The 24,719-nt window shown below is 47.7% G+C and overlaps 1 protein-coding gene across 1 annotated transcript in view; it reads left to right on the top strand.

Moving 5' to 3' along the window:
* Positions 1–24,719, top strand: part of LOC307096503 (melanoma antigen preferentially expressed in tumors-like) — a gene marked incomplete at both ends in the record, with an annotated part of 256,022 nt that overhangs the window by 1,812 nt on the left and 229,491 nt on the right. The gene's annotated exons all lie outside the window — the stretch shown is intronic.

Raw genomic sequence — 24,719 nt, 5'->3', positions numbered from 1 at the left:
TAATCCAGTGATCTGAGTTCCTGCAGGGTGGCAGCCACTGATGGATGCTGCCTGACCTTGCCCAGGCTAGCCCTTTCTGCAGGTCTGCCAGTAGCCTCATTGGGCTAAGAGATGAGGGTGACAGGGGTCCAGGCTGTGGCTGGAAGGAAGCCCGAGTTAAAAGCATTTCGGGTCATGTCTCTAATACTAAAATTCACTGGATGCCTCCTGCTTGAGACATTGGGTCAGGCTCTTTTCTGAGCTTGGGTGGTAGATGCAGGGATTACCTTTGCTTGAATGGTTGTGAATAAATGTCAGTAATAAAGGGAACTGAATGTGAACCATCTGGTGTCCTCTATGACATGTTAACCCGATTCTCCCATCTGCAGTTACTGGTCAAATAAGAGGACATGAGCCCAGACACTAGGGTAGTGAGGTTGGTTCCAGGAGATCACATCACCATTTATCCTGTCCGGTTTGGTGGTTCTTTCTGGGGCACTGGTACCTCCTCACTTACCTCTGTGACTGTTGAGTGGGTCAGCCCTCAGAAGGTGTATCCACAGGGACTAGAACAAGTGGCCTCCAGTGAGCACTACCAAAGTACAACTTCTCAGGGGCCGTCACAGGTAACTAGTCCAGGCTCTGGACTCAAACACTCCTCCCCACTTGGACCCAGAGCCTGCCACCCTGGCAGGGCTGAGTGTACAGGGTTCCACCATCTTGTGGCTGTGGGCACTGCCATCTTTGAGGGTGGAGCAGTAAATTAGCATATCCCTTCCTTATTGTCTGTGGGCGACACAATCTTTGCAATGGTGTGAGGGCCAATTAGCATATTCCCTCTTTATTAGATGGGATAATAAGACAGGTAGACAGTAGTGATTTTGGATTTTTTTAATGAAAGTTCACTAACTAATCAATGAGTCCAATTTGGACATAAAGCAAATGCCACTTTCTGCTCAAAATGGCCTTTGCCATGGACATAAGTCCTTGTAACTATTTTCTAGAGCATCCTGATAATACTTCACCCCCATAAACTGCTCACCCTGGATTTGCAAAACTATGCATCTGGGAATTTCACACCTCTGAGACCTCAGGGTACACTTGGCTGTCGGGTGGAAGCTGGTAAGAGAGGGTAAACAGCCCACTCAACAACATCAGGATGGCAGCCAGAACAGCCACAGGCACGGTGCTGCCGATCTCCTGCTGGTCTGGCCTGAAGAGGATGTGGAAGGATGGTGGGAAGCATATGCCCTCTTCATTCATCACAGAGTGATAGTTCCAGATCACAGCCATGAAGATAAATGAGCCAGCTATGATGATTAGGACACTGGAAGCGAAGAAGAGATTGCAGGTGTTTTTCTTCTGAAGATGAGCCAAGCACACTTTCTGCAGGCCCATGACCGTGAGCACTTTCCCCAAGAGAGCTAGGAGGTTGGCGGCCAGCAGCAGGTGCTGACTGATTCGAATACTGATTGGCACGTAGGTGTCACTGTAGGGGTAGCGGTGACATGCTATGGCTCTGCTCTGGAGGCTGTTGGACTGGTAAGTGCAGACCTTCCACATCCCTACACAGGCCAGGCCCGGGGAGGAGGCGGAGCTGCTCTCCATATACCAAATGCGCCACTCCGCCAGGCCCATGCAGGTCATGGAGAAGATCCATCCTACGGTGGTGACAATGAAACCCACTACTTGGCAGTTGGCACGGTGGACCAGAGAGGTCATTGCCATGTGTCCTGGGGAACTGCAAACCAATAGAGAGGGTCATGAGGGTGGGGCCCACCTGCCTGGAACCGCCCCCCGGGGATGAGCAGGGCTATATTGGAGAGGGAAATGCCATATTCCAGAATGGAGATATTTGACCCCCATGCTCTGTTGGTGAAGGGTCCTTGGGCAATTTTTACTGAAAGCCTTAAAATATGCAGACTTTCACCCTGCAGGTTACCTAAGTGGTTAGAGCGTGTCTCCCCAACAAGCCATAATTGCTGTTTCGATCCTTGGTCAGTGCACATACAAGAATCAACCAATGAGTGCATCAGTCAGTGGAACACCAAGTCGATGTTCCTTCCTGCCTCCCTTCCTCCCTCCATCACACCCTCCTCCCTTCCTCCCTCCCTCTGTCTCTCAAAAAACAACAAAAATATGTTCAAACTTTCAAACAGGCCATTCCACTTCTGGGCATTTGTTGAAAGACCCAATTAAGTTTGGCTACAAATATTTTACAATAGAGATGGGCATCACAGGGGATTAGGAGCTGTGGCGGGAAGGGCCAGGCAGGGGCACAGAAGATAGGACAAGACCTGCCCTGTGCCCACTGAACCTCACAGTTCCTTTCAAGGCGCACAATTCGTACACTGGTGCCTAGTCTTTATATATAAAACCCTAATATGCAAATTGACTGACTAGCAGAACAACTGGTCTCTATGATGCACACTGACCATCCTGGGGAAGAACCTCAATACAGAACCTGCTCCCTGGTGGTCAGTGCCCTCCCAGAAGCCAGGCTCACAGCTGGCAAGTGCCGTGGAGGTGGCGGAAGCCTCCATGTCAGCGCGAAGGATCCCTCAGGGGATGTCTGACTGCTGCCTTAGGCCTGCTCCCAGAAGGTGAGAGGGCACAGGCTGGGTAAGGTACCCCTCAGTTGGTACCCTCTCCCCTCAGTGCATGAATGGCATGCCTCTAATGTTCTCATATATCTCTTGGCCTTCTATAGGTCTTGTTTGGAAAAGTGTCTATTTAAGTCCTTTTCCCATTATTTTATTGGATTGTTTATCTTTGTTATGTTGTATGAGTTCCCTGTAAATTTTGGAAATTCAACCCTTACTGGAGATAACATTGGCAAATATGTTCTCCCATGAAGTGGACTTTTTTTTGTTGTTGATGGATTCTTTTGCTGAGTAGAAACTTTTAATTTTAATGTAGTCCCTTTTTTTATTTTCTCCTTAGTTTCCATTGCCTTAAGAACTGAATCAGTAAAAATATTGCTAAGACACACGTTTGATATTTTGCTGCCTGTCCTGTGAATTATTCTAAGATTTTTATAGTTTCCTATCTTCAATTTAATTCCTTTATCCACTTTGATTTTATGTTTGTATATGGCGTAATTTGGAGTTAGTTTCATTTTTTGCAAGTATCTGTCCAATTTTCCCAACACCATTTATTGAAGAGTCTGTCTTGCTCCATTGTATGCTCTTTTCTCCTTTGTTAAATATTAATTGTGCATAACAGCTTGTGTGGATTTCTGGATTCTCTGTTCTGTTACATTGATCTATATGTCTGTTCTAGAGACAGTAACAGACAATTTTGAGAACCAGTGGCTTTGTAATATAGATCAATATCTAATACTAGAGGCCCAGTGCATGATTGAATCATGCACGTGTAGGGTCCCCTACACGCTTTTGCTTTTGATCACGGGGAGCTGGGTGCCTGTCCACTAGTGCACCAGGCCTTTCAGAAGCCTCCAGCGTGGCAGAGGCTTCTGAAAGGCCTGGTGTCTGAGTGGAAAGGCATCCAGCTGCCACACTTTTGCTTTTGATCACTGGGAGTTGGGTGCCTGTCTGCTGGTGCACCAGGCCTTTCAGAAGCCTCCAGTGCGGCGGAGGCTTCTGAAAGGCCTGGTGCTTGAGCAGAAAGGCATCCAGCTGCCACACTTTTGCTTTTGATGGCGGGGAGCTGGGTGCCTGAGCGGACAGGCACCCAGCTCCCACGCTTTTGATGGTCCGTGGCCGCTGAGGGGGGCTACCCTGCTATTGAGAGGCACAGGGGGCGGGACTCCCACCCCCTGCGCCTCTCAACGGCCGCTGAGGGGGGCTGCCGCGGACACCTGGCTACCCTGCCGTTGAGAGGCGCAGCTGGGTATCCGCGCAGGCCCCCTCAGCGGCCACGGATCTGGCCTCAATCTGGCCGTTGAGAGTCGCACTCAGTGGCAGCGGATCCGTGCCTCTCAATGGCCGGATAGGCCACCCAGAGTCCCGCCCCCCAGCCTCCCACCGCCCAATCGTGGGCGTAGCGGAGTGATGGTAATTTACATTTTACTCTATTATTAGATAGGTCTAGAGGCCCAGTGCACGAAATTCATGCTGGGTAGTGTACCTAGACCTGGCTGTCAATGTGGGATGACTGGCGTGGTGATCAGAGGCCCCTGCTGGCACTTACCTTAGCTGGCCTGGGGTCTGAGGACTGGGGGCTGCTCCTGTGTTAAGTGTCTGACCATTGTGGTCAGTGCGCATCATAGTGACCAGTCATTCTGCAGGTCATTCTGCTGTTTGGTCATTTTGCATATTAGGCTTTTATTATTTAGGATGAACTTTTGGAGACTTTGTTCTAGGTTTGTGAAATATTCTATTGGTATCTTAATGGGGAGTTCATTGAATCTACAGATTGTTTTGGATAGTATGGCCATTGTAATGATGTTGATTCTGCCAGTCCATCAACACAGTGTATTCATTCATTTGTTTATGTCTTCTTCTACCTCTTTTTTCAACTTCTTCTCATTTTCTAGGTACAGTTCTTTTACTTCCTTCCTAAAGTTTATTCCTAGGTATCTTTTATTGTTGTTGTTGTAATGGTAAATTGCATTTTTTTTTGGTTTAGTTTCTTTTTCTGTAAGTGCATTATTGGTATATAAAAAAGCCATAGATAGCTGTTTGCTAATTTTGTATTGTGCCACATTGCCAAATTTATTTGTTAAGTCTAAAACCTTTTTGATGGATTTTTTGGGATTTTCTATGTACAATATTGTGTCATTTGCGAATAATGACAGTTTCACTTATTTTTCAGTTGGAATACCTTTTATTTCTTCTTGTCTTCTCACAATAGCTAGCATTCCAGTACTATATCGAACAGTAATCATGAAAGTTGGCATCCCTGTCTTGTTCCTGTTAGTAGGGGAAATGGCTTTAGTTTTTGCTCATTGAGTATGATGTTGCCTATGTGTTTGTCATATATGGCCTTTATCATGTTGAGGTATGCTCCCTCTATTACCACTTTGCTGAGAGTGTTTGTAAAAATTGGGTGTTGGATTTTGTCCAGAGCTTTTTCTGTATCTATCCATATGATAATGTGTTTTTTAGCTTTCAATTTGTTTATGTGATTTATCATGTTTATTGATTTGCAAATATTGTACCAGCCTTGCATCCCTGAAATAAATCCCACTTGATCATGGCATATGATCCTTTAAATATATTGCTGGATGAGATTTGTTAATAATTTGTTGAGTATTTTAGCATCTATGTTCATTAGGGATATTGGATTATAATTATCGTTCTTTGTAGTGGCTCTATCTGTTTTTGGAATTAGGATAATGTTGGTCTCATAAAAAGAATTTGGAAGTGTTCCTTCCTCTTGGATTTTCTGAAATAGTTTGAGGAGTATAGGTGTTAGTTTTTTTAATGTTTGGTAGAACTCCCCCGTGAAGCCATCTATACCTGGGCTTTTGTTTGGTGGGAGTTTTTTGATTACTACTTCTATTACTTAGCCTATTTCATTAGTTGTTATTAGCCTATTCAGATTTTTTTTTCTCTTCCTGATTAGGTTTTGTGAGTTTGCATTTTTCAAGGAACTTGTCTATTTCATCCATATTGTCCAGCTTGATGGCATATAGTTGTTCATAGCATTTTCTTACAATCCTTTGTATTTCTGTGGTGCCAGTGGTTATTCCTCCACTTTTATTTCTGTTTTTATTTATTTGGGTCCTGTCTCTTTGTTCCTTGATGAGCCTGGCTAATTAATGATTTATCAATTTTGTTAATCCTTTCAAAGAACTAGCTCTCCATTCCAATGATTTTTTGTATTTTTTTTAGTTATTTATTTCTGCTCTAATCTTTATTATTTTGTTCCCTCTACTTAAACTGGGATATTCTTGTTTTTCTCTTTCTAGTTGTAGGGTTAAATTGTTTATTGCTGATTTTTTATTTTTTGAGATATGCCTGTAGCCCTGACTGGTTTGGCTCAGTGGATGGAGTGTGGGCCTGTGAAATGAATGGTCCCAGGTTCGATTCTGGTCAAGGACATGTACCTTGGTTGTGGGCACACCCCCTGTAGTGCCTGCGCAGGAGACTGCTGATGGATGTTTCTCTTTCATCGATGTTTCTCTCTATCCCTCTCCCTTCCTCTCTGTAAAAATAAATAAAATGAAATAAAGGAGATATGCCTATAGTGCTATGAACTTCCTTCGCAGGACTGCTTTTGCTGCGTCCCAGAGATTTGGGGTTGTTTTGTGTTCATTTTCATTTGTTTCCAGGAAGTTTTTGATTTCTTTCTTGATCTCATTGGTAACCCATTCATTGTTTATTAACATGTTATTTATGCTCTATGTGTTTGTATGTTTTGGGGTGTTATTACTGTAGTTGATTTCTCCTTTAATTCCACTGTGATCTAAGAGATGCTTGATATGATTTCAGTTCTTGAGCTGGTAGAGATTGCTTGTGAGTCCTAACATGTGGAGGCCTGGTGCATGAAACAAATTATGTATTCTCTCTGGAAAACCTAAATGGAAAAAAAGGATTGAGGAACCTCCAACAAGGCTGAAAAAACAGTTGTTCACCTCCTTCCTGTGGCATTGTGTAATTCCTCAACCTTTAAAGGAATAGTATAAGTAGGAAGAAAAATTACATATGGAATGATATGTTTGAAGAAATCTAAATATAACCATCCTTTTGCTTATTGAAATGACATCAGCACCTTTCTGATGTGGGAATAATAAGATTGAAACAGAAATTGTCACTTAAACTGAACTAGTTAGCTTTCCTGACTGAATGAAATGAACAAAAGTGTCCCTAGATAGTGATATGTATTTTACTGTAGAACTACTCATGCATTTTCTCTTCAACTATTTGACATTTAATGTACCACAAAGGGTATTATCATGAAGCCTCAGTATTTTTATTAGTGAATGTAAACAAACATCACAAATGGGAAAGGTTTTCAAAAACTCACCTCTTGGACTGTTGAGTGTATAGTTATCAACAAGCCTTCCAACTTGAATTTTAAAAACTACCACAAAAAATGTGTGGTTTCTTAATATTATTTTTATTAGAATAGTGTATATGAAATTCATTGAAAATTTTGGAACCTGGAACCTCAATTTTTTAAGGACTTTAAAATCTAGCCTGTTAGATTGGGGGGCAGCAGGGGAACAAGCCCTGGTGGGTTTGGCTGAGTGAGCCCCTTTTCATTGCCACCTGGTATGCTGCTGGATTGGTGAAACACTTAATAAAGCCACTTGGACGACAAATTTACTCAGCAGAATTTTACCAATGTAGGTTTGAATTGATAACACATTATGTTGCAGAGAAATACAAGAAGGCAAACAATACAAAACTTCCCAGTATAGAATAGATCACATTATAGACAATCCTATGGGGAAGTGGACTAGAAAGTAAGATTAGAGGAGAAGAAGGAACAGCATAAAAATTCTGACCATAACAAAGGGCTCCTTCTTGTATTTCTTAAGTGGATATTGTGGGTATCAAAACCCTAAGCTATTTACATACTTTTTGATATATTTATTTTTATTGCTTTCAGAGAGGAAGGAAAGAGTTAGAACCATCAATGGTGAGAGAGAATCATTGATTGGCTGCCTCCTACAAGACATCTACTGGGCGTGGAGCCCACAACCTAGGTATGTCCAGGACTGGGAATTGAACCCTGACCTCCTGGTTCACATGTCAAAACTCAACCCCTGAGCCACGTAGGCCAGGCTTTGGCTCTTTTTATTCAGAGTATTCCCTTTGACATCTGTGTCCCCCAGCTGTCCTAAATCCAACCTGCCTGACTGCTGTGCAGATTGGTGGACTCTGGGGTACATTCTAATAGTACGCAACCGACAATGTGTGTCTTACTCTCCCTGCTTGCTTTCTGATGGCCTGTGAGACTCTCATCCATGGGGCCTTCATGTACAGGATCCCTGTGCAACAGCAGTCACCACCTAGGCAGGGCCCATCTTCACAGATGATGTCTCTATGTAAACATGCACTTTCTAAGCCTCATTTCCTTGATACTATGCCTTTTTAAATAATTAATGGAAAAGTCCAGATTCCAATAAAGAATTTTTTGAATTTCTCAGTTGTGGTCTCCAGAACAAATAAAGTGTCAAGTGCAGGACACCCTGTTTTAGAGACAACATGAAGCAATGAGTTTTCTTTTCTTTTGTCTTGTTTTAATGTGGTGGATTTTAAAATTGATTCTTTTGAGAAAGATGAATGGAGACAGACACACAGACAGAATAGTCTTCATGTGAGCCAGAAATATTAATGGTTGCCTGGGGACCGAACCTGCAACCTGGACATGTGCCCTGACCAGGAAACAAACATGTGACCTTTGTGATGCACAGGACAATGCCTAGCTACATTAGCCAGGGTGCACTGACTTTCACTTTTCTTCCTTATCTTGCATCTGGAGGTTAATAATCACTATTAATGCTAATAACAGTGGGAAATTGCATAACAGGACATGCTGACAAGGGCTTTACATAAGTTATCCCCACAAGTGAATCTCACCACAACGTAATGGGACACGATCTCTATGTGTGGTGAGGAACCAACACCCAGATAATGCAATGTTTAGCCCATGCACTTCCTCCCCCAGAACCTACCCATTTTTATACTTTTCCTCAAATTCCAGAGGTTCTCATTCCCATTATAGACACTGTTCCCTGTCAAGGTGGAGATGGGAAGACAAGGAGTAAGTCAGAGAGAGAGAGAGAGAGAGAGAGAATTTGATGTAAGAGAGATACATTTTCTTAACCTTGTTCCCTGATCCTCTATCTTTGAGCGTGGGCGGGGTTTCACCATCTGTTATAGAGATTTCTGCATTTTATCTCTTCACTTGAAGTAGCAGAGTGTGCCTCGATGGTGTGGCTCAGTAGACCCATGTTACAAAAGGACATAATTCAATTCTCAGTTGGGGCAGGTGCCCAAGTTCAGGACTGGATCCCCATGGGAGAAGTGCAGGAGACAGCCAACCAATGATTGTGTCTCATTATTGAGGTTTCTATCCATCTCTCCCTCTCCCTTCCTCTCTGAAATTAATAATAAATGTACTTAAGAAATTGTTGAATATGCTCCCAAGCTGATAGGCCCAAACTAGAAGAGTGGAAGGTAAAAGAAAATAAAGTAATGGCAATAAAAAGAGAAGGAAAGGCCAGTTGTGGTGTGTGGCAAGCTAGGAAGCTACTGACACCCGGCAGAGAGTAGCAAGCACATGAGTGGCTGGCACTGAATGAGAGGCAGTAGAAGGAGAAAAAGCAGTACTGAGTCCCTCACATTCAGGGAGACTAGATGCACAAATGGAGCCCTGCCCTGGGCCTGGGTATGTGGCCTTCTTCTCAGGTGCTCCTCTGGCAGGCTACTCAGTGAGCCAAATGAGACAACCCAGGGCCAGAATGCAGTGGCATGTGGGCAGGGCACCTGTTCCTTGCTGGAGAGCTGACTGTCCATTGATTATGGGATCCAACCACACAGTATGACATCTCCATTTCACTTGGTTGTATTGTTCCTCAGGGTGACCCTCCATACCTCCCCCCTCCCTCCCTCCTCCAGGTGTGACCTTCACCTGTGTCCAACTAAGTGATCTCCGGGAACTGGCTTGGAGTTGTCCACTCTTCAGAACCAAAACCTAGGGACAGTCTGTGGCTCAGAGCTGGTTTACCACCGCCTTGATTGAAGGGAAGGAGGATCATGTGAGGAGAGTCTTCTCACATTATGACCTAGCCTCCACAAAGGGTTTCATATTCTTAGTACAGGACACAGATACTAAGTAAAGGTTTATGCCAGCTTAGTATTTTGCTGAAAAGAATGTAAATGTGTTTACTGGCCACAAGTATTTGAATTCAAGCAGGGGCTGGATCCAGTGGGATGACAGGCATGGATTTATCAGTTCAGGCCTCTGACTAGCTGGCAGGATGATGTCCCTTTCAGTACTGGGATTCTGACTTGTGCATAGGGAAGCTCTACCATGGAGCGGCTGAAGGCCTCTGGAGTCCCCCAGTCCCCTCAGCCCCCTAGCTGCCCAGTGCCAGCCTGAGGCACAGGCAAACCTCGGATGATGGCAGCTGCCCAGCCTCCAAGGGCTGCCCGAGGCTCAGGCCTAGGCTTGAGCTTCTGACTGTGAAAGCAGCAGAGCTGTGAAAGGTCATTGCCTTCCTCTCATTGCCTGGTCACCTCCTGCCCCTGAGGGCTCCGGGACTGTGAGAGGGGGTTGGCCTGAATGAGAGACCCCCCCGCCTCCAGAGCACGAGTTTTCATGCACTGGGCCTTTATTTGGGTAAATAATGTTATACACCTACTGTGTGGAAATGAGAGTTGCTGGGATTCTCACAACCCCCTCTTAAATTCCCACTACACACAACAGCTCTGACCTTCTATGTCATGGCTCTAACACCTCTCCACCTGTTCCCAAATGTGCAAAAGCAGAATAGTGGAAGGTATCTCCCTTCCATTACCAGACTCAGCAATTATCACGATTCTGCCATATTTATTTTCTCTCTCCTTTCTTCCCTTCTTTTCATCTATTTTTCTTTCTCCAAAGAACTTTAAAGCAAACCCCAGACATCACATTTCTTCATCCTTATACACTTCAAAACTAGTCTCTAAAAAAAGGGCATTTCCTTGCATAACCATAGTATACCTTTAAAGTTAACAACTTTTTGTTGTTATCATGAAATACTTAACAGAATTTTTAAAGCTTGAAAAATAATTGTGCAGCCCTAGCTCATTCAGCTAAGTGGATAGAGCGTCAGCCTGTGGACTGAAAGGTCCCGGGTTCGATTCCAGGCAAGGGCACATGCCCAGCATTGTGGGCTCAATCCTAATAGGAGGTGTTCAGGAGGCAGCCTATCTATGATTCTCTCTCATCGTTGATGTTTCTATCTCTCTCTCCCTCTCCCTTCCTCTCTGAAATAAATAAGTGTATTTAAAAATAATTGTACAATTTTATTTATTCTATTGCACAAGATGTTCACTCTGCCTCTCAAGTCTCAATTTAAAGCACCCCCCCCCCCCACACACACACCTTCTTTGCTATTTTTGAAAAAGAAAAAAAAAGATTTTGGTTTGCTGAAGAAAATGAGTCAATTGTCCTGTTTTTAAAATTGCTACCTGTTAGGTCGAGGCAGGGGGGAAAGACCACAGCAATGCAAGCATCTGCAAGGTAGATGGTGAAAAAGATAACTGGAGCCTTCCCAGACCCTTGCCAGCCTTCCCAGACCCCTGCCTGAGGCAGGAATTCCACACCTCTCATGCCCTCCACCCTCCCCTCACTAAACAGCTGTATAAAGGAAGTACCTAAGCCCCCATTTTGGCACGAACTCCCCTGGCCCACTCTTGGACCGGTGAGTTTCGCCCGGGAGCGCAAGATTAAAACCTGCCCCCCTTTCCATGGCCTGGACTCTGTGTCTTGTTTCCTGCGTCGCAAACCTTTCATCTGGTGCCGAAACCTGGGTGGGGATTAAGTGTGTATCCCATTTGGGGTACCCCTCCCCACTTGTCTCACCGGAACCCTCAGGCTTCTTTCCAGCTGGGCAGCGTCAGTTGGTGAGTCCCAGTCCCTATTGACTCCTAGGGTCCTCTGTCCGCGTCTCTGTCCATAAATCGCAGTCCGTGTCAGAGATTGCTTTCCGGGCATAGCCCTCTGGACCTTTCCAGGAAAGGTTCTGACCCTGGGGTGGCAGCGAAGATGTTCATACCCTGCCTCAGTCTCCGGCCTTTTGGTCTCACTCCGGATCCCAGGGGGTTGGTGAGAGACATCTCCCACTATCCCTCGGATTCCCGTCCATCCGTAGCCTTGGCTCAAAGATTGGGACGCTGATCCTTGGGCCTCTGCTACTGACCCTACGTTTCAAAATGGGCAATCAGAAATCCAAAATTGACTCGCAGGCGCCGCTCGGGTGCCTAATCAACAAACTGGCTAAGCTGGGCCTGTCCCAGGATCTGCGTCCTAAACGCCTCATTTACTTCTGTACCTTGGCATGACTTCAGTATGAATTGGACAACAGGTCAAAATGGCCTGAAATGGGACTTTCGATTTTAACATCCTGACAGACCTTAACAATTCCTGCCAACGAGCTGGGAAGTGGCTGGAGGTTCCATATGTCCAGGCCTTTTTCAATCTGTGCTCTCCTCCCTCCCTCTGCTCCTTCTGTTCTCTCTGACTCTGCCCTCCTCTGCTCCTTCTATTCTCTGACTATTTGGACCCAGCTGCTCTCTCACTTCCACCCCTCTTCCTCCCACCGAATGCTTTCGGCCCCCTCCTCCTTCGTCAGGGCTCCTTTTCTTCCCAGTGACAGGTGCTTTCTTGGCAGCACCTCACCTGCCCACCCAAAGCTTCCGCGGCAGTGGGTAATACCACCGCGACCACGCTGCTATGCTTTCTTCCCCGCGGCTGCAACCATCCTCTCTGCACAGCACCAGAGCCACCCGCCCGCCATCCCGCAAGGCGCTCCAAACAGCTGGCTCCTGCGCGCTCTGGGGTGGGGGAGCAGAGGCGGCAAGGGGGCAGGTGTGGGAAGGGCGGGCAGCGCCAGGCTCAGGCACAGGACACCCTGCAACAGGGCTCCTTCTGCCCTGCTGTCAGCTCCCTCCCTTCCCCCATCCTCACTCCCCGACCTCCCCAGGCCGTTCCTCCTCAGGAACCAGGCTAGGTGTACCAACTAGATATCCCGGAAGGGCGAGAGGGGCACTGACATGGCGACCAGATGCTCCAATGCCTAATAGCTGGCCTACAGGCCGTCTCCCAAAAGGTAGTTAATTTTGACAAGCTGAGGGAAGTTACTCAGGGACCAGATGAGAACCCTGCAGTCTTCCTTAACAGGCTGACTGAGGCTCTGACCTTATATACTCGCCTAGACCCTGGGTCCCTGGCCTGAGCAACAGTTCTAGCCACTCACTTCATTTCGCAGTCAGCCCCAGATATCCGAAAAAAGTTAAAAAAGGCAGAGGATGGCCCTCAGACCCCTGTACGGGATCTGGTGAATATGGCATTTAAGGTTTTCAATGCCCGTGAGGAGCAGGCAGAGTACGCCCGCCTTCGACAGGAGATGAGTCTGCAAACCCAAACCTTGCTACCTTTGGGGCCGGCGGCAGCCATGCATGGTCCAAGAGGGACTGTGTGTGGTGGGGGTGCAATGAGAGGATGCTTCCAGTGCAGAAACGAAGGCCACAGTGCCCCCAACCCTGGGCTCCAGCATAGCCTTGCCCGGCTTGCGGTCAAAGCGGCCCCTGGAAAAGTGACTGGCCCTCTTTGTCTCAATGTAGAGGGGCAGTCCTTCCAGGACTGCCGCTGGCCACACTGGAACTGGCTGAAGGCTGAAGATGCAGGACTCGACGACCCATCACCCTCGCCAGGCCCCCAGGTAAATGCTCAAGGTAGTGGGTAAGCAGATCTCCTTCCTGATCATACAGGGCTACGTCTCTGTTCTTGCCCTCCTTTTCCAGGCCATTGCCCCTTCCACGATCTGGGTATTGATGGCAAACATGCTCTGGCCTCAGCGCCTTCTCACCCCGCCCTCTCCCCCTCTCCTCCCTCCCTAGAGAACAACTTTCTTGCTGGCACAGGCTTATCAGAAACTCAGTTCTGAATTCAAGCAGTTAGAGGACTGTTCCAAGAAGTTTTAAAGTTAACTGTTGACAAGGATTTTAAAAGGACCCACTCACCTGGACGGTCCTGCCCCAGGGGTTCAGAGATAGCCCTCATCTGTTTGGCCAGGCCTAACAGAGACCTCCGACAATGCTTGTTAGAACCCAGCACTCTCCTCCAGTATGGAGATGATCTCCTCTGCAGTCCCTTCCCTGGACATGTCTCAGAGGCATACAGCTGGCCTCCACTGGTAGGATTCTTCCAGCCTTCACCCCGTAGCCTACCTGTCCAGACAGCTTGATTCCACAGTTCGGGAATGGCAGCCCTGCCTCCAGGCTCTGGCTGCAGCTGCTGCTCTCACCAAGGAGGTCCAGAAGATTTGCCTCCAGCAACCCTTACAGGTCTTCTCCAGGATCTTCTGTCACACCAATCCTTATCTCTCCTTGCCCCCTCTCCCATGCAGGAACTCCATCTCCTGCTCCTCGAGAGTCCTGACATCTCCCTAACTCAGTCCCCAGCCCTGAACCCAGCCACACTCCTTCCTGCTGCCTCCACCCAACCTGCAGCAAAGCACTCCTGCCCTGAGGTCGTCAGAGGCCTTCACTCAACCTCGGGTGGGACTCTCAGATCTTCCTCTATCTAATCCTGACTTAACTCTGTTTTTGGATGGAAGCTCTTATCTAGACCCCCAGGGACGTCAGAAAGCCTCCTACGCGATAGTAATACTCGAGTGGACCCTGGAGACAGCCTTCATCCCTCTTCACCTCGCCCACATTGCGAGAGGCAGTCACAAGTGCCTGTTCCTCCTGCTCACCCCAGGGAGGAATGCGCCCCAACTTTCCTACCCATCAAATGAGGGGACACCTCCCAGGGCAGGACTGGCAGGCAGCTGCTCCGGGAACAGGCTGACAGGTGGATGGGACTGCACACAGTAATCCTCACAACCCCCACTGCAGCCAAACTACTTGGAGATCCATCGGGGCACCACCTCTCCAGACTCAAGAGGACCACGGAGCAGCATGACTTCTATAAAGAAGGAACCCGAGGTGTTGGGCCCCACTAAGGTCCACCTTAGCCGCCCTCCCCCTCCTCCTTCTCCTCCCAGCCCTGGGCAACCTACACCCACCCCCACCTGCTTATGTGTGGAGGTTAAAGGTCCATGAAACCTACGACCAGGACAGCACACAAGTCACCCGGCAGGTAGGATCTCAGGACTGCCCTCTGGTCGGATGCCAGGTGGAGATCCTGATTGCTGTTGACCTCCGGTCAGTGTCCTTCGGTGGCCGACCATATGCCTACTCTGCTTACAACCAGCGGAACCCAGACAGGTGTAATCGAGACGTCAACACCTGTGGGGGTTGCCGCTGGTCAGGCTGTGTCATCCATGATGCCTACAATGAGGTCAGGTCTGGTCCCTTTTTCTGGAAGGGCGGGACCTTCAACATCAGGGTCTGGGACCCCTGGGACCAGCGATGAGTTGCGGGCATTGTGGGAAAACTATATGGGGGTGGTTGGAGCTCAACCCCTTCAGGGACAATCTACATCTCCTGGGAATATGTTATGGCCCAGGAGGCCCAAAGCCAGGTCTCCAACAGCATCCTACAGGCCGAACATTCCCTTAAAGAGAAGCTGTCTGATTCCCCCAGGTAGAAGTCCTGTCCTCTTGGCTCCAACTTATCCAACCCACTCTACTATTCCTTAACGAGACCCGCACCCTGCCCAATGTCTCGCACTGCTTTTTATGTGTCTCTCTCCAAAGACCTTTGCTGGCTGCAGTCCCACTCATGACTCCTCCAGGAACCCAAGGACATGGTAAATGTCAGCCTCCCCTGGCTGGCATTCCCCTCTGGGAACCCGAAACTCCAGAGCCCACCTTGCCCCCATGGATATGCTACCAGACCAGCAACCTGGTAACTGTGGGACGGGTCACTTGGAACTGTACCCAAAACCACACTGCAGTCAGAACTCACCAAGGCCAGCCCAGGTACCTTCTTTTGGTGCAATGGCACCTTAAGCAACTGCATAAGCTCCTCTGACCCCGGGCCTTGCTTTAGAGTCACAGTAGTTCCCCAACTAACCTTGTATGGAGAGTCGGAGCTTGCCTGGTTGCTCCCTTCATCCCACCCCTGGGCCCGCAGGGCCGCCTTCCTCCCTGTCATGTTGGGGGTAAGTATCGCTGCCTCGATAGGCCTCGCTGGGGCGGCCCTCGGAAACAGCATAATCTCTGCTCAGGATTTCAATGACAGACTCATTTCAATGATAGCCCTGGAGTCTACTACTACCTCCTTAACCTCCCTGCAGAGGCAAGTAACATCGGTAGCCCAAATAGCCCTGTAGAACCGAAGGGCCCTAGACCTTCTTGCTGCGAAAATAGGAGGAACCTGCATGTTCCTTCAAGAATAATGCTGCTACTACATCAACAAGTCCGGAGTGGTGGAACAGAACGTGCAGACCCTGACTAAGCTGAGTGAAGAATTACGTGCAAGACACTCCCAGAACAACTCTCTTTAGAGCTACCTGGATCTTACCCCTGATAGGGCCCCTAATTCTCATCTGTCTTTTTTTTTCCTAGCTCCCTGCCTCCTCAAATTCATCTGCTCCTGGATTGCAGAAATGTCTCCAGTGACTGTAAACCAGCTCCTGCTCCATCCCTACACTTGGCTGCCCCTCACCCTCAATCCCCCTCTGTCTGACCCTGGCCTTTAACATCCCCCACCCTCTTTGACCCTGGTCAGCAGGAAGTAGCCAGGAAGATTTCAGTGCCCCCTATCACCAAAAAGGCCAGGATGTTAGGTGGAGGCAAGGGGGAAAGACCACAGCCATGCAAGCATCCACAAGATAGATGGTGACAAAGATAACTGGAGCCTTCCCAGACCCTTGCCAGCCTTCCCAGACCCCTGCCTGAGGCAGGAATTCCACACTCTCATGCCCTCCGCCCTCCCCTCACTAAACAGCTGTATAAAGGAAGTACCTAAGCCCCAGTTTTGGCAAGAACTCCCCTGGCCCACTCTCAGACCAGTGAGTTTCGCCCGGGAGCACAAGATTAAAACCTCCCCCCCCCCCTTTCCATGGCCTGGACTCTGTGTCTTGTTTCCTGCATGGCAAACCTTTCACTACCTACCTCTTAAAGCTTGATTAGATTCTGAGTCAGCATAGGTCTTATTTCTACAAATCTAGGTAACTGCTCTCAGAACCACATATCAATAAGTATGCTCTGTGTGAAAAAGAAAATTCTCTCCTATGATTCATGGGTGGTCCAACTGACTTCCAGGGTAAGTTGTAAGCCCCCCTAACACCCTCAACTCATTACATTCCAAAATCATATTTATAGGCAGGCAAGTCAGGAGAGACAACAACTTCAGCTCACTCACTGACTGATGGCTTCTATCAACTAATATTAACTAGATGTCTTTCATACGAGAAGGAGAAGTACCTCTAAAACATCTAGTCAAGAACTTTGGGGAATAACATACACCTGACCCAAACCCTCTGCTCAATTGCTCACAGCTCCTCAGAAGTTTCAAAGGACTCAACTAAAACTCAACAAATAACTGGGGAGGGGAGAGGTTCATGAATAGGGTTAAATTGAGACAGATGCACTTTAATGAGAACTACAGGAGAGAAATCCAAGGGCTGACATGAAATGACTTTCTTCTCAAAGAGTACTTAAGTCTCTGAGAGCACAGTGTCTGAAAAACTCCCCCCCGGGGCATAAGTCTATCAGCTATTTAAATATGTGTTCCAAAGACATTGCCTGTGGAACCCAGAATATTTAATGGCACCTTTGCCTCTGGGCCTTGAATCTGATCTGTGGGCAAGGGATTCTTCCCTCTTCCCTCTGATGGAGTGAGTGTAAAGTAGTAGAAACACTCTTGAGGAAATGCCCCTTCTCTGCCTGCTGTGATTTGCACAATGTCCTTAGAACTGGGAGGAAGTCAGAGCCTCTGCATTGAGTGAGAGACAATGGCTCCCTTCCCATGGGTTAGAAAGGAGCCTCTGGGTCCCAGGGGAAATTCAGGGCTGGCCTTGGGCTAAGTCTTACCTATTCTCCTTGCAGCTCTGAAATGGCTGAAAATGGTTCCTAGATTAACACCATGTTTCCCCCATTGAAATCTGTCTCCAAAGTAGGCCTCGTTAACAGACTGACAGGACATATAAGTTTGAAACCGGACGTGTGTTATTTAAGTGAGTCAAACCTCTGGTTATTTGAAAAAGGAAGCTCTTGGGAGACATGCTTCTGATGAGGACCGGTTTCTGGAACCTGATACCTTGCGGAGGGCTGCGCACCTGCCTCCTGCTGGTCATGCGGGGAATGCCAGAACCTCTGGGGCTGTGGAAAGCTGTCTCTTGACCCCTCTTCGCCTTCAGTGTCAACAGAGAGCAAGTGGACAGGTCATAAGGGTTCGTTATGCCCAGAATTCGGAGTCCCCAAGAAAAACCACCAGGGAACCAAAGGAGTCCAATGCAAAAGCAAAGAGTCTGTATTCAAGCCAGCTTGAGCTCAGTCCCACAGGCACACATACCAGCGCAGAGGCGAGGTGGGAAGAGAGAGAGAGAGAGAGAGAGAACAAAGGCTTAAAAAAAAGGGGTCCAAAGCAGTGGGCGGGGGGAACGTTCATGGCCCCATTGATTGGTCAGGGGGCAGGGTCAGGGGTCTGGTTACATGGGGGTTACTGTGCAGCTTGCCTAATTTGGACTGAGTCTATTTCTCTACATTCCTATTGGCAGGTTTATGCAACTGTTATATTCTCCCGGTTTTCTAAGAAAAAGGAGTCATATACATAGTTACACAGGATGGAGGGTACAGTACATTTTGTGCTGTCCTGTTCTGCCTTTTCAGGTTCAGACTCACCAGGTGAGGTGGCAACCACGACAGGGTCTGCTCTGGGGAAGTGGGGAAAAGAGTTCCAAGCCCTTGTCAAGGGCTCTTTGGCAATGACTGTTTAAGGTTCTCACTTTATTATTTTTTCACAGGAATAAGGCAAGAGAATGTGTCCTGTGCATTTCCCATCAGGGCAGCACTCAGTGAGGGTGCCTGAGGGTGGTGGCATTTCTCTCAATCTTTCTCCTCCCTGGAAATCCTCCCAAATTGCCCAGGAGCTCGAGGCTGCCATGTGGCCTTTGGGTTCCGGACCAGCGTGGGACAGTGTCGGGCCTTTGCTGGGGGCGCCAGGCAGGGAGGGGTCCCTGTGAGACCACTCTATGAGGAAGACCCAGCAGAGGCAGCACCTGGGCTCCAGGACACCAGTAGGTGCCTGTCACAGTGCCCGCCCCGTGAGCTGAGTATTTCCTGACTCAGGAGTCACTATACCTTTTCGCTTCCTTGTTCTCCCTGTTTGCCACCCCTTTTGGCCCTTTCTTCTCTTCCCTGCCCACCTCCATCCCCAGATCATGTGTCCCTTGTGAGTGCCTAGCAGGAACTCTTCCAGGGAGACAGTAAGATCCAACTGGAAGCAGAGTCCGGTGACAGCCAGGACCCAAGTCAGTTTCGCCCCAAAGTCCTGGTCCAAGGACCAATCAGGGAGGCCGCCCCATGGCCTGGCCCTGACTCCGTATCATGACACTTGCTCCCCATCACTGTGGTTCTTCTTCCAGGTTTTCTACTTAAGACTCAGATGGATTGCAGTGACTATTTGGTCTAAGACCTCAAAAAGGACATTTCGATTGTAGAAAGACTTCAACTCTTGAAGGCCTGTTCCGTAACTCTGGCCCTTTAAGGAGACTATTGTCACAGGCCTACAGGCCAGCCCTGGGAGCCATGGAAACATAAGAATGTTTGGTTTCCTTATCTCTGTTACAGCCTGGCAGTTGCTACCATTTGTACCTCTGAGACTTCATACTCCTGCCTTTTGTATTGGTTGGGTAACCATTGAGCTTTATTTTTTACCCTAGTTAAGAGAGCCCTGAGATTTCTTGGCGTGGGTGGGGTGGTGTGTCACTTTATTTAATCCTTTTATTTGCTCTGTGAACAGGTTAACTATCATTGGCAGTCCTACAGAGAGGTGAACACAGGCCACCTGTATTTATCATTTATGTAAGACTTGTCTTTTTTAAAAACATGTTTTTATTGACTTTAGAGAGAGAAGAAGGGAGAGGGAGAGAGAGAAAAAAACATCAATGATGAGAGAGAACCATGTGATCAGCTGCCTCCTGCACGCCCCCTACCAGGGATCCAGCTCACAACCCGGGCATGTGCCCTGACGGGGAATCAAACCATGAACTCCTGGTTCATAGGGCAAGGCTCTTCCACTGAGTCACACCAGCCGGGACAGGCTACCTTAATTAGACAGAAATGAGCACCATCACATTTGCCGGCTGGTTTACAAACCTCTTCGCTGATAACTTTGTCAAACCACAGGGTCTTACTCCTTTCATAAATCAAACACATCTTTCTCTTTATAAAGGATCAGATTTTTTATGTATTTTTATGTTATAATAAGACTACAGGCCTGGTGCACAGATTCATGCACATTGAAAGGAAATTAATTAGAAGGTGGCCAGTGGGGCGGGACTGGGCGAGATGGACCTGGCATGCCCTAGAGCCAACCTCCCGTGATTCCTCCCTGCCTGGCCACACCTGGGACAGCACCGGGGCTCAAAGGGCATCTGCAGAGTGAGCAGGGTCTCTCCGGCAGGTGGGATCCCTTGGCCTGGCCTGTGGGGATCAGGCTGAAACTGGCAGCCTGACATCCCCTAAGGGGTCCCAGAGTGCAAGAAGGCACTCTGCAAAGTTTCTATTGCTCTGCAGCTCCTGCGTTGAGTGTTTGCCCCCTGGTGGTAGGTGCACATTATACCTACTAGCCGGCTGGTCATCCTGTAGGCTGATTGCTTAGCCTTTTATATACACTGTGTGGCCAGATTATTATTTTCTCTGAACTCATAATAATCTGGCTACTCAGTGTTTATAGACTAGAGGCCCGGAGCATGAATTTGTGCGTGGGTGGGGTCCATGGAGCTGGGCCAGCAGGAGGGAGGGGCCATGGGCTATTGGCCAGCTTGCCCCACTCCCAATCATGGTGTTGGGGGCTGATTGGGGGCCGGGATGGCCAGAGGGGTGGCGGTTTGATCAAGGCCCTGATCAGGCTGATTGGCTACCGCAGTGCACATCATAGCCACCAGTCGTTCAGGTCATTCCAATCACTGGGCTTTTATATATATATACTAGAGGCCTGGTGCAAAAAAGTTGTGCATGGCTAGAGTCCCTAGGCCTGGCCAGCAGTGATCAGGGCTGATTTGTGGGGCAACTGACAGGGTGATTGGGGGGCCCCTGCTGGCACCCACCTTGACTGGCTTGGGGACTGGGGACTGGGGACTGGGGGCAGCCCCTGCATTGAGCATCTACCCTCTGGTGGTCAGTGTGTGTCATAGCAACTAGTTGTTCCACCGTTTGGTTGATTTGCATATTAGGCTTTTATTATATAGGACTAGGGGCCCGGTGCATGAAATTCATGCACGGCGGGGGGGGGGTGTCTTTCAGCCCAGCCTACCCCCTCTCACATACTGGGAGCCCTCAGGGGATGTCCTACTGAAGGCTTAGGCCCGCTCCCCGTGTGGAGTGGACCTAAGCTGCAGTCTGTCCTCCCTTTGTGGGAGGCGACTGGGCTGATCAGGGGAAGGCACCAGCCCCATCATCCCTCTGCTGCAGCCACTGCCAGCTACCTCAGCCACCAAATTGTTTTCATCAACATGAACTCCAGTCTCTTCACCATGAAAAAATGACAACTTTCTTTAGGCATTTTCAAGATGTGTCTTTCATAGGATATGACATTTCTTTCTTTCTTTTTTTTTATCCTCACTTGAGGTTATGTTTCCATTGATTTTTAGAGTGTGTAAAAGAGGGAGAGACAGAGAGAAACATCAGTGTGAGAGGGACACTTTAATCGGTTGCCTGCTTCATGAGCCCTGACCTGGGCCCCAGCCAGGAAGGAGCCTGCAACCTAGGTACATGCCCTTGTTCAGAATTGAACCCAGATCCTGTGGTTGGCAGGCTTAGGCATTATCCACTGAGCCAAACCGGGTAGGGTAGGATATGACATTTCTTAGCCCTCCAGCAGTGGACCTTCTTTTTTTTTTTCTCCAGGAGTCTGGTGGAAAAATCCTAGATCATCTTTTTGGATTCTTATACCCAAGTTACTAAGAATATTACCAGTGGCATACAGGGAGCTTAGCCAATGAGTGGTCAGAAAAGGTGTTTCCTCTGTAGTTCACACCAATTGTTGCATGCCTCCGAACGCCAGCTCCACCCCTCCCAAGGCCTAAAGCCTCAGGGCCTGGGCAGGGGGCCCCAGCTCCCTCCGATAGCCAGCTCCGCTGCTGTCCAGGCCAAAATCCTCTGGCCGAGGCTTGCGGCCTGGGTAGGAGCCCCCCAGCTCCCTCTGATAGCCGGCTGTGCCCCTGCCCAGACCCCAAGGCTCTGGCCAAGTCTTGGGGCCTGGGCAGGGGTCCCCCAGCTCCCTCTGATCACTGGCTCTGCCCCTGCCCAGGGGCACCCTGGCTCAGGTCCTTCCCAGGTTGCTCAGGACCCACTCGGGCCCTTCCTCAGAGTGACCTGGGTGCCAAGAAAGTTCCCAAGACCCACACCACTGGGCGCCTATGTATGCAAATTAACCACCATCTTTGTTGGGTTAATTTGCATACTCACTCTGATTGGCTGTGGCCATAGCAGAGGTACGGTCAATTTACATGTTTCTCTATTATTAGGCAAGATATAAATAACACAATATAAAATTGACCATTTTAATCACTTTTAAGTGCACAGTTTAGCGCATTTAGGACATTAACATTGTTGTGTTATCATCACCACCATCATCTCAACAACTTTTTCACCTCCTCAAACTGAAACTGTCTTCAATTAACTTTCCCCTCCCTAGTCCCTGGCACCCTGGTTGTTTTCTGTCACTATGACTTTGACTGCTCTAGGGACCTCATATACGTGAAATGATACAGTACTTATATCTGTGTTACTGACTTATTTCATTGGCAGAATGTCTTCATCCATGTTGTAGCATGTGTCCAAATTTCCTTCCTTTTCTTCTTAATATATTTTTATTGATTTCAGAGAGGAAGAGAGAGGGAGAGATAGAAGCATCAGTGATAAGAGAGAGTCATTAATTGGCTACCTCTTGCACCCCACTCTACTGTTTATCAAACCCTCAACCCAGGCATGTGTCCTGACCACAACTGAACCACCAATCTTTTAGTACATGAGACGATTTTCAACCAACTGAGCCACACCAGCCAGGGTCACTTTCATTTTTTATGAGACATAGAGAATGCTATATATGGCCATTATTAACATTAATATGGGATTTGTCTTTTCATTTATACTCTTTTCTTGTTGTGTTAATCCTTACCTGGGGATATTTTTCCCCTTGGTTTTTAGAACAAGTGGAAGGGATGAGTGGACAGGTAATGAGGAAGAGAGAGAGAAAGAGAAAGACAGGAAGAGAGAGAGAAAGAAGGAGAGAGAGAGAGAGAAAAAGAGAGAGAGAAAAAAATCTTAATGTGAGAGACACATTAATTGATTGCCTCCTACCTGCACCTTAACTGGGGCTCGAGATCGAATCTGAAATACAGGCATGTGCCTGTGACCAGGAATTGAACCTGATACCCTTTAGTGGGCTGATGTTCTACCCACTTAGCAACACAGGCCAGGGCTAGTATTTACTCTTTTGATGTGAATAAATGTCACCCCATATTAGGACAGCCAGAAAGTACAGTGTCAACAGCAAGGGTTTTGGAGCCTGGGTGTGCTATTTATATCTCTGTGATCTTGAGTAGGTTACTTAAACTCTCTGTGCTCAGGATCCTCATCTATGAAGTGGGATCATAGCTGTATATGTATTAGTGGGTCATATTAACTGAATGCATTAATATTCATGTGTTTGAAGTAGGTCATGGCCCATACAGAGCACAATATACACATGTAAGAAATCTTTGAAGCGGTGCAAAGATTTGCTGGCATGGTTCTGAGCCCCACACTCTACCTGACCACACCTCTTGCACTTTAGGGGTTCTTTCTCCTGGTGGACCATTTCCTGTTGGCTGGACATTCCTCACCCATCCACATTCCCTGCAGTTCCCAAGTATACCTGCCAGCTACGATCTTCTGAAAGCTCAGGCCCTTCCACGTGGACTGCTGGTAAAATGTCTAAATAAGATATAAGGAGACTTTCTAATTTGGTCTTCAGGAAAGACATGTCCCCATCCCCCCAGGTGCAGACACAGACTCACCCAAAGGTCCCCAAGCTGGCATGTTTTCCTGAAAAGGCAGCCTTCTCCTCCCTGACTCCCTCACTCCATCAAAACTCACTGGGCCTGAAATCCATTCTTCATCCCTCTGTTGGCGAGGAGGTCATCAGACTGGCTGTCAACCCATCCCATCTCATGAGGGAACTTTCCAATGGGTAACATGTAGACGGCATGTTCCCCTGAGGAGGCAATGCTCTATTGAGAATATCAGTGATGAGAGAGACTCATTGGTTGGCTGCCTCCTGCATGCCCACTAGGGTTTGGAGGAGCTGAACAGTTTCTGCCTAGGCAGCTGCCTGTGGGATTCACTCTGAGTGGGCCTCATTCCCTCATCTTAATCAGCAGAGAGAAGCCATGGGAACCTCATTTTCTGGTTAGCCCAGCAACTGCTCCCAAGCATTCAAATTAAAAAGAGATCCAAATAAGTTGGCCCACAATCTAGATGTTGGTTCACAGGATATACTTGCTTCATGCAAAACACATCAGGATATTTTTAACTTGCACTTGAAGGAAGCCAACATGTAAAGGTGGGATTTTGAGGAAGGGATGGGTAAAAAAGTAAATAGGCATGACTTGTTCTAGGAAACATATAAATCTTCAAGGTCATGTTTATTTTTAATTACAAAAGTACATATGTTCTTCATTACAACCCATGCAAATTACAGAAAAATATGTAAATAAGAATGAAAATCTTCCCATCTCAACTGATCTGTGTGCATCATTCTAGTTTTTAAAAAAGTATGTACATATCTATTTGTAAATATAAAGAAAATTATATCTTTATGTAATTCTTTTGACAAAATGGTCATACCATATGTATTATTATCCACTTGTGCTTGTTTGGTATAATACAGAAATTTCTTCAGACAGTTCAGTCTTGGTAATGGTCATGTAATAGTCCACTTTAAACTTGAATGTAA

This window comes from Cnephaeus nilssonii, assembly GCF_951640355.1.
Source record: "Cnephaeus nilssonii genome assembly, chromosome: Y".
Lineage (NCBI taxonomy): Eukaryota > Metazoa > Chordata > Mammalia > Chiroptera > Vespertilionidae > Cnephaeus > Cnephaeus nilssonii.
This window is presented reverse-complemented; position numbering and strand designations above follow the sequence as displayed.